This window comes from Malania oleifera, chromosome 11 (genome assembly GCF_029873635.1).
Source record: "Malania oleifera isolate guangnan ecotype guangnan chromosome 11, ASM2987363v1, whole genome shotgun sequence".
In the NCBI taxonomy this organism is placed as follows: Eukaryota; Viridiplantae; Streptophyta; class Magnoliopsida; order Santalales; family Ximeniaceae; genus Malania; species Malania oleifera.
This window is the reverse complement of record NC_080427.1, coordinates 65359129-65372905: the sequence shown is the minus strand read 5'-3', so window position 1 is coordinate 65372905 and position 13777 is coordinate 65359129.

Sequence of the window (13777 nt, the reverse complement as noted above, 5' to 3'; positions counted from 1 at the left end):
TTTTATTACTTGTACTGTATTTACATATTCAGTTATACATGATTATATGAAAACAAATATTCATGATACTATAGCTCATTTGCCACACACTAGTAATAGCATATTTCGTTTCACAAGAGCGTTGGCTCATCCCAGTGTTGAATCATTTTTCAGGTGATCCAGGTAGGCGAGCAGACCAGGCTCGCAGATAGAGGGGTTTCAGTAGTGCCCTGTCAGTAAAGTGAGTATTATGGAGGATTTTTGTGTATATCTTAGTATAGTTTAGGGTATTTTGGGAAACAGTTATGTGTGTATATTTTGGGAAACATATTAGAACTTTGGTATTGTATTGTATGGTATTGTATTGTATATAACTACGTATGGTTATATTTATTTGATTTCTGCTTCTTGCCGCTTAGGTTGTTAATACAATTTGGTATTAGAGCATTTTAAATGTTATAGTATAAAAATAAAAATAAAACCAATTTATTAAGCTGGTCGTAACATCTAGGACCCCAGAGTGCACACACGAACACAGAGACATAAGGAAGCATACTGGTCATCTTTTTAACCAAGACTCATATAGATCTGAACATAATCTGACATTACAATCTCAAATCAACATCCCAAACAGAAGTAAAGTAATGAGAGACATAGCTTTTTTTGCGGGAGGTCTAAAAGTATTTTCTGGGGATTCGTGTTGATCTTCTTACCCAGAATCCCTCCCGTGGTGCTCGTTGTGCACTATGGTCTCGTCGTATGGCCCTATATTCATTCAAATGTGCCCACAAAGTCCTGAGCAGGGTTCTATAGAAGGCTAGGGTTAAGAGTGTCCATTTGTAGCCGAATATTCGAGAGAGATACGAGAGGCGTGTGAGATCTTTCTTTTGGGATCGAGAGAGTTTAGTGAAGGGAGAGGGTGTGAGTTGCAGCATGATCAGGCTTAGGGCTTTAGGGCTTCAAAGAAGAGACGGGAGGGCAAGAGAGCTAGCGTTTCATTTCGTAAAGAAAGAGAAGATGAGAGAGAGAGAGAGAGAGAGAGAGAGAGAGAGAGAGAGAGAGGGCTGTGAGAGAGAGAAGAACGAAAATGGGAAAAGCCAAAATTTTTAGTTTAAGTATATCAAGCCTCAAGATCGTAGCATTTCCACATGTGGCATGAAATGATCCATCCGATTAAACCGCGTGCGAGATCTCTCCATGGTCGTTCGATCTCTAGCTCCCATCAATGACCAAGATGATCCTGGGAACGATGACCCCCTTTGATCTCCACGTACCCACTCACCGTTCAACACACGGAGCCCTTGTCCACTCAGCTTTTAATGCGAGAGAACAGTCACATATCAGCCATTGGATCACATTTCCACCAATGACTCAGATTGCTCCACGTCAATGGTTTCAGCGTCAGGTATCCTCGCGTCCTCCCCAGTCCTCCAATCTTTCCATGTGTCAACGACCAGGACCTACTCTTGTCAGGAGCATTAATGAAGAGCAGCTCGTCCACCCACCGCGTGGCACATGGCGCCTTCACTTTTCATGCGCAGTAGGTCCAGAAGTGGCTAACCCTCGACCCTTGGATCTATGCTCCCTCTAGACGGTCAAGATTTGATCATGCCATTCGGCCAAACGCGTCCCAGGATCTCCACCTCCATCAACAATCAAGATCGACCATGTCAGGAGTCATGATGGACTCCTAACCCACCACACGAGAAGTAACACGTGGTGCCCATCTCCTCCATATCCGTCCTGCCTGGCATGGCCCTTCGAGAACCCTCTGATCAAGACTCCCTATCCACGATCACGATCACGCCATGTGGCTTATCCATGGTCTTCGTGGTCCACCGTTTGGAGATCGACGCGTCGCCTGGCCGATCCTGACCCGAACCTTAAACTAGTCTCCTCCAGATCGATCAAAGTTTAACCGATCTGCCTCCCCCCTGAATCGTATAAACCTTGTTCCTTTTATTTCTATATTTCTTATTTTACATTCTGAATTTCAAATAAACTCCAAAATTCATAAATAAATAAAAATATAAAAAAAAACTCATAAAAATTTAGGAAAAACACTAAAAAAATCTAGAAAAATGAGAGAAAATTTCTAAAAATGTTTTAAGTTAGTTTAAAAATAATTCCATACGCGTTCATTCTTATTCATGCATGCACCCGTACCCTCCTACACACACAGATGCATGCATACACATGCACGCACACACCCACACATATGCATGCATGCACATGCATATGCACACCCACACAAGTGCACTTTCATTCTAACACTTACACACACACACACACATGCATGCATGCATGCACATGCACGCACACACCCACACACATTTATGCATGCACATGCATATACACACCCACACACATGCACTTTCATTCTAACACTTACACACACACGTGCGTGCATGCACATGCATGTACACACCCACACACGTGCACTTTCATTCATGCATGTCCACACTCATGCACTCACACACATACATGCATGCATGCATATGCAAGTACACACTCACCCATATGCACTTTCATTCATGCGCATCCACATCTATGCATTCTAACACGTACACAGATATATACACATGCACGCATAGGCCATCCTTCATGCCTTCACATCCCTTTTCATGCACACATATCTCCACATTTGTCTTACATACATATTCGCGCGCACACCCTAAGCTCCTTGGTCTTGACCAAACCTTAAACATGTTGACCTTTCTGGTTTTCACCCCAAATCGGTCGAGTCCTCTGAACTGCAACTAAGCCGGTTCAGTTTGCGTCATTTCTACTTGAATAATTCCAAAATGCACCAAAATCCACAAAAACATAAAAGTCAAAAAAGGTCACAAAAATATTTTCAAGCTTTGATTTTCATGATTTTTGTCTTAATTTTATTTGTTCTATTTCGAAGTTTAAGAAAAAATCACAAAAATCACAAAAATTTTTTCACACTCAGAAAAATCACAAAATGTTTCTTTGCCCCAAGAAATTGTTTTCATCCTGAACAAAATTCCAAAAAACCTCCCGAAATATTACTTTTCACTTAGAAAATCCTATAAAGATTTCAAAACCCCAAGAATGTATTTTTATAAACTATTTTTCTCGATTTTTCGATCCCAATGATTTCAAAGGATGGCATGAACTCTTCAGAGTATGATATGCCTCGATTCTAAGGGAATACCTACCTTCATTTTTTTAATTTTCGGAAAGGAGTAATCTTAGAGGCTTATTACATTTAATTTGTGGGATAATCTTCAATTAATCTGGTACCATTCATAAGAACGGGCGTGTAGGAGGTGCTAATACCTTCCCCTCACGTAACCGAACTTCCGAACCTGACTCTGGTAACGCAAACTGATTTTACTCGTAAAGAAGTAGTAATCAAGTGTTCTAATCATACTTCAAAAGGTTAGTGGCAACTCCATTACACCATGATTTCTACGAAAATATTCTTTTCAAAATTCGCCCCATTTTTCCCAATTCATAGTTGCATTCGTGCCAATGTTTTGGTGGGTCTGAGACATCACAACAACTTGGCGACTCCATTGGGGATGCCGAGACCATTACCTTTTAAATTCACTATTTTTTCCCAATTCGCAGCCGCACCTGTGCACAGTGTTTTTGGCGAGTCTGGGATGTCACAACAAGGTGCACTTAAGAAGAAAATTTTGTTAATACTCATAAGATTTTAAGATATATATATATATATATATATATATATATATATAAGGAACCAAAATACTTTAAATGATTAAATAGAGTTTCGTGCTTAAAATATTATATTTTAGTATACTCTATTATTATACTAAGAATCTTAGGAAGTTCTAACAAATATGTGAGTTTTAATGATCATATCCAGTCAAAGCTTTATACATATACATATCTTTATGATTGGGTAACGTATGAATATGTTGGTTATCCCCTGTTTACTAGACAAAATTATTTTTATTTGCTGAATTTTTAATGCTATATATGCTTTAGTATGAATATCTTAAATATAGCATATCTTTGTCCAACACATGAAATTGAGCTTTAAGGAATTATTCTAGTACTACATATTTGTTTACCCTAAACTCATTTTGAAACTTAACAGTTTAATCATCTTCAATTGGCTACATAATTGAGGGGGAGCAGCCTTGTTTTTCAAAATTCATCCAACAAGCAATATATTATGTTATGTTTATTGGATTTTTTTTTTTTTTGCACTGAATGCTAAATATCCATCTTTGCCTAATGTTTATATCATCTGATGGATGACTAAAATTTTAGCTTGATCTGATGTTTGAGCTAAATGCAACTGTCCATTGTTTGCAAAATGATTATATCTTCATATGGATAGTTTATATTTTATTTGATATATTAATTGAACTACTAAATGCATGTTTGTATTGAATGCCTCCTGCATGGCGGATGCAGTGATGTGAATTGCATACCAGTAGTGGATATAGGTTCTCGCATGCTTAAACTAAATGATTTCTGCATGATGCAGATTATTTTTGAATTGTTTGCGTGAATCTATCAGGTTTCTGGTACATGAAAAAATGGGAAAATATTCAATTTACAGACGGCATGCTACCAAAATTTTGATATAACTTTTCCCAAAAATGAAGCCATGTACTAGAATAAATGATGATAAAATGCATGCTAGGTGAACTTTTTGAGTATTTTTATAATGCATGCAAAACAATTAATTAGTTAGCTAGTGCATGTTGAATTATAAATGGTATGTGAAAAACATGCACAATCTTCATGTCATTTGCTAAGTTGCTAGATAATTAAATAGATTAGTACATGTTAAATCCTATTGGTTTGTGCTTAGCTGAAAATATGTACACATTTTATGGACCTAGGAGAAACTTAGTTCATGGACACCATTCGGTCAACCTTGGGATATGAACTTCATGAAGGACCCAAATGGTCAATCATCATGTTATTATATTTAAGTCCATGTAACTATGAGCAATTGCATGACTTAGGAGGAGTTTGTCATTTTGCACGCACTCACTGTATTTTGAGTTGTGTCATCGTTTTTGAACCCCTATTGCATTACTTCTAAATGTAGCCTTAACTAGCCATCATGCCTTAAAATTGAAATGCAATTTGTCATGCATATGTGTTGAATGACTATCATTTGTTGCATGCTGAAATTCTTTGAAAGGATGAACATATGAGGAATGCACTTAAATGAACATCATCCTTGAGCTTAATTCAAGTAAGCGTGCATGCAAATATACAGGAGAGCTTAAGCCCACTTTTAGGAAAAATAAATAAGAGCTTAATGCCTATAATATCCTGCATGCTAAGTAATATTTAGAAGGATGAACATGAGTTGAGTGGGCTTAAATGAAATTCATCCTTGAACGTTAATGTACTTATGTATGCTTAATACTATACTGGGGAGCATAAGCCCCATCCTTGAGAAAAGGATTATAACTCACCAGCTCCATGGACTCGTACTATTATTATTTTTACTTTTTGAGTCTGATTTGTTCTAGTACTAATATTGTGTTAAACACTTAATGAATTCTCACAATTAATATCAGTATAAGTAGCTTACAGTATCTAAGCAAGTAGTCAAATTGATAGGGGGAGCATATGAAAATGATTTTCTATCTTGTTATGCTCACCAATATTGTAGGCTTAGATTTGTTCTGAACTTATTATGGCATGTGCTTAAATGTGATGTTTATATCGAAACTTTTTGAATTAAAATATTGCTTGGCCACAGTGTCTTAGGTTTTCCATATGGACCTTATTTTAAAATTATCATAATATTTTTAGGATCTATATGGTTGGTTTTTCTAGGTATTTATTGAAATGTTTTGTGCTTATCTGTTATACCAGAATAAACATACTTGCTTGAACTTTCATGTTAAAGTTTCTTTTTCAGCAAGCATCACCCCCGGCATTTATTGATAATCATAGAAGGAATATATATATTTATTTACTTATATATATATATTCTTATGGCAAGAAATGATTTTAAATGATACATACCTTAATTCTTACTTGTGTGCTTAAATGCCTTCTTGACTTGTGTTATTCTGTGTTAAAAATTTTCATGTCATGAAGTTTCAAACTTTTAAAAGGGTGTTGCATAACTAGTTCACGGATTTTTCATGAAATGCATGTGAACTAATTAGACCGTCTTTATGCTCAAACCTATACCTATTATCATATGTCGTATGTTTTAAACTCAATTCTTTCACATGTCTTATGATACGATTTAAATTGCTATGGTTTGAGGATATTTATGGTCTAATCCTGTTAATATGTCATTTTAATTTTTTAAATGACCAGTTAAACTATTTTGTATGCTTAATGGCTATATCTTTAAAACAGTTCAAATTTTTATGCCCATAATCTATACTAAAAAGAGGGAGACTTTGCTTTTAAAATTATTTTTAAAAAGGGAGTTCTCTTTGCTAAGTTTGCTTTTTAAAAGATCAAATTTTTTTTACTACTTAGCTTAACCCTTTTTGCTAATGCCAAAAGGGGGAGAATGTTTTTTAGTAAAATGTTAATGATCAAAAAGGGAAAATCTTTAGGGGCAAATATCTAAGCATGCACTTTAACGCAAAATTAAATGCACAATTTTACTTGTTATATTTTACTTGTTATGTCTTCTTCCATGAATATGCTTGAGTTATTATTGTTATTTTTACATTAAGCATATTCTTAAGGGGAGCCTTTTCAGGTTGCACCCGTTTTGCTCTTAGGTGTTTGTCATCATCAAAAAGGGGGAGATTGTTGACTTTTTGAGTCTGATCCCTATTTTGATGCTGACAAAGCACCAGTTTCTTATGTGTGTTTTTAAGTACTAGAATAGGCCTACTATTCAACACACACATAAGGCGAAAGGGAAATAAAAGTCAAAAGACTTAACGCTTACTTCAACTAATGCATTCCATGGAGTGAAGAAAAAAAGAGGAAGACATTTTGATTCTACTTGTATTGCATTTAATTTTTATTATTTTGGTCTATAATAAAGCATGAATTTGCATGATATGGATGAATGCTCCAAACGAATGTAGATAGACCCTAGGGACCAGCACATTTTACCAAAAATTTGTTTCTAAAAAGACTAAAGTCATACAAAGTTTTTGGAATAGCTTTAGGGTCAAAATTAGGGCAAAAACAAAGTTTTCGGTCGACTGACGCTAGATTTTTTGGACAAAATATTAATTGTTAGTACCCTCGGTCGACCGAACCAAACCAGTAATAACTAGCATGGTCAACCAAACCACTATTTGCCCAAGAGTCAAAAATTTTAACTTGCCCGGTCGACTGAACTTGTGGTGTTATAATTGCCATGGTTGACCAAACCATTCGAAAGTCAACATTTTGACTTTGGACAGTCAACCGTTCAGGTTTTTCCCTGGTCAACTGAACCAACATGTGTCTGACACCCAACTACTTGGTCGACTGAACCTTGTAGTTCATTTTGGCCATAGTCGACCAAATCCATATGAATGGTCAACCGACCTTGTCTTGGTCGACCGAACCCAAGAAGGGTTCAAAATCGCCCTGATATGGTCGACCAAACTTGCAGTTCAAATTATCCACAGTCGACCGAACTCGGTGATATGGTCGATCGAACCTCTCAGGTTGGAAATTTTTTAAGGGCTAAAACGTCATTAATTTTTTAATTACACTTTTTCAAAATATCGAGTATGTCCCCAAATGGTCATATTTTCAAGAAGTCTATAAATACCCTTTAATTACTCCAGATTAGCAACTTTGATTAGCCAATTTTTTTTTCTCTAATATTTTGGGCTAATTTTTTATCAAAGTTCCCCCAAACTTATTTTTCATTGCAAAATTCTTTTTTTTGGGGCAATTTTTTTATACTCTCTTAAAATCTCTTTCATTCATTCATTCACTTAAAAAAACATTTTTGAAACAGAGTTTTTATTTAGGGCATTTACTTCATCAAAAGTATTTTACTCTCATTATTTCTTTCATTGTTTTAAAATCATTCTTGAGAGTAAATCTTAGTTCTCTCCATATGATTTCTTGAAAAACATTTGAGGGAGAATATTTTTGTTAGGGTAAAAACTTTTGAGTGTTCATCATACAAATTATTTTCAAAAGTTGAAATATTATTTTGAAAAACAACCTTACTCTACTGAACATATACTTCATATCATATTAAAGTTCATATATATGAGCATAAATGTGTACATCCCAGCTTGTATTTTCAGAAGCATTATTATGTACAAAAATGCTTTATTGTATCAGTTGGGTTCAGCCTGGAGTTGAACTGGAGAGTCTCAGCCCCATAAGTGAGACCAGTCCTGTTCAGCCAGGAAATTGAACTTGGGAGTCTTTGCTCCATAAGGGAGATAAGTTAGGTTCAATCTTGTAATTGAGCAGGGGTTTTCCTCGTCCCGTGATGGGAGGATGTAAACGGCTTCTGCTCCGCCCGTTTAAATGAGCAGAGATAGTGTAATCCTTGGAGGGTATGCTCAAAGCGGGGACGTAGGCTGGTTTGGCTGAACCTCAATAAAAAATCTTGTGTCGCTCTCTCTCTCTCTCTCTATCTCATTTATATTTCTGCACTTAAATTTTTGCATGTGTATGCTTTCATTTATAGTTATAATTATTTGCAAGCACACCTCTATGTTAAATGAGACATCTTCTATGTGTATGTCTGCATTTATCACTTTATTAATTTACATACACACTTGTTTTATGAATGAGATATGATCTGTGGTGAATCGATATAAATGTTTAAATTAGTCAAAAAGTTTTTTAAAACCCAATTCACCCCCTCCCCCCCTGGGATCACACCAAATCCAACACTTCTGTCTATATATGTTTCACCATAAAAAATATACATAACCTTCAAACTCATGCCACACAGACTGAGTGATAACTTATACTATAATATTCTACTAAAAAATACTAGTATAATTATCTCTAAGGTCTTACTAAACTCAATAATTCAATTTTCTCAAACATACATATATCATTTCAAGTTTCCCATTCTCAAAAATTTGTACACTCAGGAAAACATATATATTACTCAGAAATCACATATTATTTAAATAGTAAAATGCCTGACATAATCTATTTCCGTTACTTGTTTCCTGGAAATGTACCTGTAGGGATCCCAAAACTGTGTCTGCGGCGCTCGCACAAACCCTGTATCCATATACCCTAACTCAATCGGCACAACCCCAAAATATTTACAATTTAAATACTTCTAAGCATATACTCTTCCAATAACTAAATAAACTTGAAAAATATCTTCCTTACCCCAGTTTTGAAGTGGTGCCTAGAAAGCCAAAACAGCAAAACTGTTCTAGTTAAATTGCGGAGGATCGTCTTTGGGATCCCAAAATGATGTTTATCAGCTAATTCAGGCTGAAATCGGGCCAAAAAATTGAAGAGAGAGAGAGAGAGAGAGAGAGAGAGAGAGAGAGAGAAGAGAGTTTTATTTTTATCTCACAAAATGACTTGAATACTTTATATAGGCCACAGACCCAAAGCAAAATCATTGACGGTTTCCTGAAACCATTGACGGTTTGGTTTTTAACCAAACCAGTTTCTACCGTTTTACCCTTACCTCCCCTCACTAACTCAAAACTGTCGACAGTTTTATGAGCTCCACCAAAACCGTTGACGGTTTGGCCTGGCCAAACCAAATTTCATCTTTTCTTTATTATTTCATTAATTACCATTTTCTGGGTCTCTACTATATTTGTATCTGAAACTGATCTTTTATGTGGTTTTTGTAACGACCCGAAAATTCTACTACATTTTTTTAGACTGCTAAAAATATTAAACTGCTCTGATACCAATAATAAAATCCACTGGCCAAACCAAATTTCATCTTTTCTTTATTATTTCATTAATTACCATTTTCTGGGTCTCTACTATATTTTTATCTGAAACTGATCTTTTATGTGGTTTTTGTAACGACCCGGAAATTCTACTACATTTTTTTAGACTACTAAAAATATTAAACTACTCTGATACCAATAATAAAATCCACAATGTCGTCTCAGACCCAAAGTGAGTACTGGGGATACCTATCCATAAATACATACTATCTATGCAGCAAAAAATATAATGTATCTGAACCTTATATACAATACTAGAGTTCTACTATCTCCATAAATGTACATGTGCATCCCCAAAACCATGAAACGTCCTAAGGATTATACAAAACTTATCTCCCAACTCAATACTTACCCTAAATCTAGGACTGTACTCTACCTCAGAGCTCATTCCGCTCGCCTATCTGGATCTCCTAAAATGTTTGAATTCTGGGATGAGACACCTCTTAGTAGGTGGGATAAAGTATCATCAGTGTGTGGCAGCATAAGTTCTAGCGCGTTATAAATAAATAAATAAATAAATAATATATATTACAAGTAATTTAGTTGTAATATATATATCAACTCTAACTGATAAATCATGGGAATTTGTACTTTTAAACATAAGCATAGTATATCATAATAAATTTTCGTAACATGTAAAACATCTGCTATAACTGTATAATACTGAAATTTTCCCTAGATGGATAGTTAGCTAATATCATGTATTACCCCCACATGATTGGGCTGTGTGACCCATAAGCGGGACCTAAGAATGGTTGGTCTACCACGCTAAACCAAAACTAACTCGTCTATAAGTACAATTGGCCTGCCCAGCCTGATCTGAACTGCCAGGGGGGCACACTACTCTTCTCTGGGCTCAATCGAATATCCAATCACCAAAACTCTATCTGATAAGAGTGGTGGCACTAATCTAAATTGATAGCTATGGTACTATGCTCCGAAACTAAACTAAGCCATCAAGGTTCTACTATCATATAGTACATTTCATAAATAACTATAACATAACTCGTTTCATGTTTCTGTGTAAAATCTGTCATATTAAAATTTCTAAAGAACTGTTATATATATATGTATATATATGATCGCGGCATTGAGTCGGCTAAACTGTCATGGCACTAGGCCAACTAAAATATCACGGCACTGGGCCGATTAAAATATCACAGCATTAGGCCAGTTGATCTGCAATAGTATACTGTATAATATCATATTTTCTGTGATGTCTGTGTCATTCTAAAAATCATTATCAAACTGCATTTGTTCAGTATAATCATAAAATACTCTGGTATGTTTACACGCATACTGTAAAATAATCGCACTCAGGCCACATGAGTGAGTGTTGCCCTATAATATACTAACTGTCTAGGGAAAACATATTTTTACTGAAAAAATGATATTAATTCTGTCTGTAGAGTTTACTCAGTCCAAAACATCGGATTTCCCAAAACATACATTAATTCATAAATTCCATTCCTATATACCTATATATCCATAAAGTCATATAAATATTTTCTATAACCAATACTGTATTTTGAATAGGTAGATTTTCTAAAAAGACTTGACATAATCTATCCCCTTACCTAATTCCTGAAGAAATGCCCACAGGGATCCTAAACCGTGCCTGCGGCGTTTGCACAAAATTTTGTATCCATAAATCCTATTTTATCAACTCAACCCCAGAATAATAGCCATTTAACATTCCCCAGACCCACACATTCAAATAACTAACTAAACATGAAAAAAAAGCTTCCTTACCCTAGTTTTGGAGTGGTGCCTGGAAAGCTTAAATTACGAAACCGATTCGGTTAAATTGCGGAGAATTGTCACTGGGATCCCAAAATGATGTTTATTAACTAATTCAAACTTGTTTCGGGAGAGAAATCGAAGAGAGAGAGAGAGAGAGAGAGAGAGAGAGAGAGAGAGAGAGAGAGAGAGAGAGAGAGAGAGACGAGAGAGAGAGAGTTTAATTTCTTAGCATAAAATGAACTTAAACCCTTTATATAGGGTTACTGGTGCAAGGGAAACCATAGATAGTTTCCTTGAAACCATTGACAGTTTGGCCTTTTTAATCAACCTATTTCTACTGTTTAACCCTTACCTAGTCACAATAACTCAAAATCGGTTTGGCCTTGCACCAAACCAATTTCTCCTTTTTCTGATTATTATTATTATTATTATTATTATTATTATTATTATTATTATTATTATTTTCCAAGTCTCTACAGTTTTGCTCTTTTTTCTTTCCCATTTCTTTTGACTATGATTATTCACGTGCTGCACTTGGTTCATTTTGAATATTATTGCATGTTGAATGCTAGATGGATGCTTATATTGCAAATTGCATGATGACTTATGGATCATGTTCTTGCATCAGTTATTCTTGTTAGATCACCCTATTTGTTGATGTCAAAAGGGGGAGAAACTTTGCAAAATTGAGCATGAAATTGAGCATATTGAACATAATGCTATTAGATTTGAATATTATTGAGCATATTGAACATGATGCTATTAGACCATATTGGTTTGAATATTCTAAATGATAATAAAGTATCCTTAATAAATGAAATTCTAATCTTATTGAATATGGAATATATTTCATTCAGGGGGAGTTATACTTGATATACCATGATATATGTCTGTTGCTGAAAGTTTAATTTGAATTCTAATATGTATTCTGATTAGTACTAGTCTACAAATCTTGTTAAGACTATGCTTATAGTAAGGGAGATCCTTGTTAAGGCTTACTTACTTTTGTTTCTTATTTTTCATCATCAAAAAGGGGGATATTGCTGGTCTACAAAGGCAAAATCTAGTTTTGATGCTAACAAATCAAAGGTAGTTAACATGTTTGTTTAAGTATGAGTCTTAAGGCTCAAAGGTATTCATGAGATCAAGCTCAAGTATTTGACAAGCTTAAATGAAGATTGTACTTAAAGTCATGAGTAATGGTGAAGTTAAAGCATATTGAAGAAATGGTTAAAGCTGGACATAGCATGGAAGCTAAAGCATGAAGACTTAGAGATTAGTTAGTTTTATCTTATAAAAGTCTCATGTAAGTACTTCATAAATTCAATACTGATGTTTAAAACTCTTAGAAAATATCATTGACTTAGAGATCTATTTTAAATCATGGAAAATATTTTTTTTCAAAGTCTCAAGCAAGTTTTTCCAAGTTTTAAGTTAAGTGTCAAGACAAAATTTTGAAAAACAAAGAAGTAGTAAGCAAGACAGATGATTAATCGTCAAGCGACTGATGTGCTACTGACTTTGTTAATAAACCGAAAGAACAGGAGTAGGCGACTAACATCTTAAAGTTCAGTCGACTAACTTGGCACTAACTTTCAAAATGCGCTAAATTTAAAAAGCTCAGGCGACTAACCCTCGAGCCTTAGTCGACTGAAGTCTATGTTTTAATTTTTTAACAACGCTGATAAAGCTTCCAAATTTGATTTCTTGGCTTCCAAACTAAGAGAAAAATTAGGAAAAAAGGTAAGAAGCTTTATTGCTCTTTATATACATGATACTTTCGCAAATTACAAACAACATCAAGCACATATGAGTCATAATTCCAAAGTTATATTGCTGAAAGTTTTTTCTGAAACGCTGTTGTGTTGTTGCTGAATTTACTCAAGCAATTCTGATTTGTTCTACTGATTTTCTTAATTCTAAATTAGAACCCTAGTGATACTACTTTGAGCTTCAACTTCTTTATTATTTTTTATTGAAGTATACTGGATTTCACTTGTACAAATCTGCTCTAACTGAGAGTACTTCTTTGTACGAACCAAGTTGTTCCTTGTTTTTGTTTTTGTTTGACAGTTCAGGATTGTTGAATCGTTGCCTAACGAGAGGGTTGTTCACGTTAGAGAGGGATCTCCACCTTGAACGGGGAGAGGCTTTCTTCACCTAGTAATGAAGTGGAAAGGAATTCTCATAGTGGGTTGCTTGAGACA